We start from the raw sequence: 5,959 nt of genomic DNA on the forward strand, positions 1-5,959 counted from the left end.
AGAGCAGAAATAAATGAAACAGAGACTAAAAAAAAACAGAAAAGGTTAATGAAACTAAGAGGTGATTTCTTGAAAATATAAGCAAAATTGATAAACCTTTGGACAGACTCATCAAGAAATAAAAAAGAGAGCCCCCTCCCAAAATACAATTAGAAATGAAAGAGGAGAGGTTACAACCAATACCACAGAAATACAAAGGATCATGATGTTACTGTGAACAATTATACATCAATAAAATGGACAACCTAGAAGAAGTTGATAAAATCCAAGAAACATATAGTCTCCAAAGATCAAATCAGAAGAAATAGAAAATATGAACAGCCCAATGACTAGTAATGAAGTTGAATCAGTAATCAAAAGACTCCCAACAAACATAAGGCCAGGACCAGAGGGCTTCACAGATGAATTATACCAAACATTTAATCGACTTAACACCTATCTTCTTGAAACCATTCAAAAAAATTGAAGAGGAAGGAAGGCTTCCAAACTCATTCTACAAGGCCAGCCTCACTCTGATAACAAAACCAGACAAAGACACTGCAAAAAAAGAAAATTACAGGTCAGTATCACTGATGAACATTGATTTTAAAAAAGCCCTTACAAAATATTAGCAAACCAAATTCAACAAAACATTAAAACAATCATATATCATGATCAAGTGGGATTTATCCCAGGGATGCAAGGATGGTTCAATATCTGCAAATTAATCAATATGATATTCCACATTAATGAATTGAAGAAAAATCACATGATTATCTCAATAGATGCATGAAAAGCTTTTGACAAAATCCATATCCATTTATGATAAAAATTCTCAACAAAGTGGGTAGAGAGGGAACATACCTCAACATAATAAAGTCCATATATGATAAGCTCACAGCTAACATCATACTCAAGGGTGAAAAGCTGAAAGCATTTCCTCTAAGATCAGGAACAAGACAAGGATGTCCACCCTCACCACTTTTATCCAACATAATATTGGAAGTCCTAGCCACAGCCATCACAGAAGAAAAAGAAATAAAAGGATTTTAAGTTGGAAAGGAAGAAGTAACTGTCACTGTTTGCAGATGACATCATATTATACATAGAAAATCCTAAAGACACCACCAAAAAACCACTAGAACTCAATAGTGAATTCAGTAAAGTTGCAGGATACAATATTAATATACAGAAATCTGTTGTGTTTCTATACAATAACAACAAACTATCAAATAAAATTAAGAAAACAATCTCATTTTACAATTTATCAAAAAGTATAAAATACCTAGGAGTAAATCTAAGAAAGTAAATATCTGTACTTGGAAAACTATAAGACATTGATGAAAGAAATTGAAGATGACACAAACAATTGGAAAGATATGCTGTGCTCATGGCTTGAAAGAATTAATATTCTTAAATTGTCCATACTACCCAAGGCAATCTACAGATTCATTGCAATCCCTATCAAAATACCACTGGCATTTTTCACAGAACTAGAAGGAACAATTCTAAAATGTGTATGGAAATACAAAGACGCTGAATAGCCAAAACAATCTTATGAAAGAAGAGCAAAACTGGAGGTATCATGCTCTCTGATTTCAAACTATACTACAAAGATACAGTAATCAAAATAGGATGCTACTGGCACAAATTCAGACACATAGATCAATGGAACAGAACAAAGAGCCCAGAAATAAACCCACACTTATATGGTCAATGACTCTATGACAAATGAGGCAAGAATATACAATGTGGAAAAGACAGCCTCAAGACCCAAGTTTGGTTTGGTAAAAGAAGCAACTTAATTGTCCACTGGTAGATGAATGAATAAAGAATATGTGGTATATATAATCTTGACTCTCTGGAAGCTAGGGGAAAACACCTTGCTGGTATTTCTGCAATGAATGCTGCCCTTAAAGGGGCCAACAGCAGCCAAATCTCCATCATGGTCCAAAGAGCTATTTCCCCAAATGATAATTTAGAAAAACTGGCTAGAGAGGCCCAACAATTGGCTTCAGAAAAGGAAAAACAAGATAGGAAATTCAACAATTATTGATTTGATAAAAAGATACAGTTCTGGTTTGGAGCAAATAGCAACCTAGTTCTACCAGAGACTCTAAAATTCCCATTCCTGGGACTTCCCTGGCAGTCCAGTGATTAAGACTCTGTACTTCCACAGCAGGAGGCACAGGTTCCATCCCTGGTCAGGGAAATAATATCCCACATGCTGTGCGGCACGGCCAAAAAAAAAAAAAAAATTCCGTTCCTCACCATTGTACATGCATTTAGCCATTGGTATACTGAAAAAATGACAGATGTTAGATGGTAGCTAAATGAACCCATTTAAAGAATTTTTGAGACTGAGTTGTTGAAGTTCTTTCCATTAACTGGAGGTAAAATAAACTCTTGTGTCTTCTGTCTAGCTGAAAACTACCTTGTTCTATGACCTTAGAACTATTAGTTGTTAGGATGTCAGGATTCCCAAAGTGGGGACTTCCCTGGTGGTCCAGTGGGTAAGACTCTGCACTCCCAATACAGGGGGCCTGGGTTTGATCACTGGTCGGGGAACTAGATCCCACATGCATGCTGCAACTAAGAGTCCACATGCTGCAACTAAAGACCCTGCATGCCATTACGAAGATCCCGCGTGCCACAACTAAGACCTGGCGCAGCCAAAATGCATAAACAAACAAATAAATAAATAAATATTTTTAAAAAGATCCTCAAAGTGAAAACAATCTCAAATGATTGACCCAAACTCTCTATCAGAGAAATTTCAATACACACCAGAATGAGACATAATGTGGAACAAAGCAAACAAACTGCAAATCCTACTAGAAAATTTTTGAGTTTTATTAAGCAATTGTGAAATTAAGTTCCCCCCAAACTGAGTTCCCCTGCTGAGTTTATGATTAACCTCTTTATTTATAACTTTATTCTCTTTCTTGTCCCATCCCCTGCTCCCCTCGGGATGGAAAAGAGTCAAAGAAAAGGGGGAACTGAAACTGAGCAGGCCCAGTAGAGGCCTTCCTAGTGACAGACCTGTTTGTGTCCTCACTTATTATTAATTGGGAAAAGAGGCTATGGAAATACACTGTGACCTCCTACGCTCCTACATGTGGAACAAAGAAGAGGCCCTAGCAGTTAATATTTGGGGAAGTAAAGAATGCAGAAACAAAAATAGGACAGTCAGGCAGGAGAACATCCATAACTTAAAAAATATATCAGTCACAAGAACTCCCAGTTCTGTTTCAAAAGTAAAGATAAGTCTGATGCACATTCTTAAGTTGTTTTGCAGATACTAAAACCCCAACCAGGTGGAGGAAGATGACTGCATGCTGACCACCGGCATGCATGCTGACTGCTGGCATGCAGCCCCAAGATCGAATGGAACCAGAAAGTTGATGATGTTGACTCCTAAAATGCCACCTTGTTACCTCACCACCAACCAATCAAAAGGACATGCATGAGTCGATTACACACCCCTTAACCCTCTCCCTCACCCTGTCTTTAAAAACCTTTCCCTGAAAGCCATCAGGGAGTTTGGTTCTTTTGAGCATGAGCCACCCATTCTCCTTGCTTGGTGTCTGCAATAAATGCTGTACTTTCCTTCACCACAACCAGGGGTCAGTAAATTGGCTTTGCTGCATGCAGCTGAGCGGACCCAAGTTTGGTTCAGTAACAATCGTATGATTTATGTTAATATTGAATTGTTATTTTTAAAAAATTTATTTTATTTATTTTTGGCTGCGTTGGGTCTTCGTTCTGTGCTCAGGCTTTCTCTAGTTGTGGCGAGTGGGGGCTGCTCTTCATTGCGGTACACGGGCTTCTCATTGTGGTGGCTTCTCTTGTTGTGGAGCACGGGCTCTAGGTGTGCGGGCTTCAGTAGTTGTAGTACGTGGGCTCAGTAGTTGTGGTTCGTGGGCTCAGTAGTTGTGGTTCGTGGGCTCTAGAGCGCAGGCTCAGTAGTTGTGGCGCACACGGCATGTGGGATCTTCCCAGACCAGGGCTTGAACCCATGTCCCCTGCAATGGCAGGTGGATTCTTAACCACTGCACCACCAGGGAAGCCTTGAATTTTTATTTTGAATTTGTTCTCTCATACTGCCAGATAAAGCAAGTAAGTAATTGTATTTACATGTTTAGGTAAATTGTGCTTTCATGTTTAAGTTGTTTATTATAAAAGGAGATATAATTATATAATCAAGAATGTTAAAAAGAACTGTTCTGTTAGAACTGGACTGGAAATATCAATATGAACTCATGGCTTTATATGAAAAAAACTATTGTAAAAATGCATCTTTTCTAGCCCTGTCTACTGAAGTGGTGTAAGAGGACCTCCATGATGCACCCTAGTCCTGAAATTCCAGCCTCCAATATCACTTTTTAATAAAAGGAATCAAGGCTTTTTGGAGAAAAGGCTAATCCCATGTCTGAGACAGAATAGTACAAAATGAGCCTGGAACACCTCCTTATGCCAGAAGGTGAGAAGATGCTTAGAGATTAATGGCAATCACAGGACACGGGAACTGATTTAAAAGGGGCTCCTTCTGGCCCAAACTGAGTAAGACAACTTGAACATTGAAGGAGAATAGTGGCTGAGGTTGGTTGTTATAAAGTGAATACGAGTCAGGAGTCCATGATGATACACTAGAAAAAGGTTAACAAAGTATCTTAAAAGCCAGAGAATAAGACAGATCATATTTCTCTTGAGGCTTGTTACTCAATCACCATATTACCAACTTATTTATTGTACAGTTAAGGAATAAAGAAACTAGCAAATGCATAAAAACCAGTTAGCAGGTATTTTCTAACATAAATATCAGTAGAATAAGTTGTGACTGTGAGACTAAATGCACCTATTTTTTTTTGAATTTTATTTATTTTTTTATACAGCAGGTTCTTATAAGTTCTCTATTTTATACATATTAGTGTATCTATACCAATCCCAATCTCCCAATTCATCCCCCCCCCCACCATGGTTTTCCCCCTTTGGTGTCCATACGTTTGTTCTCTACATCTGTGTCTCTATTTCTGCCTTGCAAACCGACTCATCTGTACCATTTTTCTAGATTCCACATATATGCATTAATATACAATATTTGTTTTCTCTTTCTGACTTACTTCACAACGTATGACAGTCTCTAGGTCCATCCACGTCTCTACAAGTGACCCAATTTCATTCCTTCTTATGGCTGAGTAATATTCCATTATATATATGTACCACATCTTCTTTGTTCATTCGTCTGTTGATGGACACTTATGTTACTTCCATGACCTGGCTATTGTAAATAGTGCTGCAATGAACATCAGGGTGCATGCGTCTTTTTGAATTATGGTTTTCTCCGGGTATATGCCCAGTAGTGGGATTGCTGGGTCATATGGTAATTCTATTTTCAGTTTTTTAAAAAAAATAAATTTATTTTATTTATTTATTTTTGGCTGTGTTGGGTCTTTGTTGCGGTGTGCGGGCTCCTCATTGTGGTGGCTTCTCTTGCTGTGGAGCACGGGCTCTAGAAGCATGGGCTTCAGTAGTTGTGGGGCATGGGCTCAGTAGTTGTGGTGCATGGGCTCAGTAGTTGTGGCTCACGGGCTCTAGAGCACAGGCTCAGTAGTTGTGGCGCATGGGCTTAGTTGCTCCACAGCATGTGGGATCTTCCTAGACCAAGGCTTGAACCCGTGTCCCCTGCATTGGCAGGTGTATTCTCAACCACTGTGCCACCAAGGAAGCCCTATTTTTAGTTTTTTAAGGAACTTCCATACTGTTCTCCATAGTGGCTGTATCAATTTACATTCCCACTAACAGTACAAGAGGGTTCCCTTTTCTCCACACCCTCTCCAGCATTTGTTGCTTGTAGATTTTCTGATGATGCCCATTCTAACCAGTGTGAGGTGACACCACATTGTAGTTTTGATTTGCATTTCTCTAATAATTAGTGATGTTGAGCAGCTTTTCATGTGCCTCTTGGCCATCTGTATGT

This window comes from Physeter macrocephalus, chromosome 12, assembly GCF_002837175.3.
Source record: "Physeter macrocephalus isolate SW-GA chromosome 12, ASM283717v5, whole genome shotgun sequence".
NCBI lineage: Eukaryota > Metazoa > Chordata > Mammalia > Artiodactyla > Physeteridae > Physeter > Physeter macrocephalus.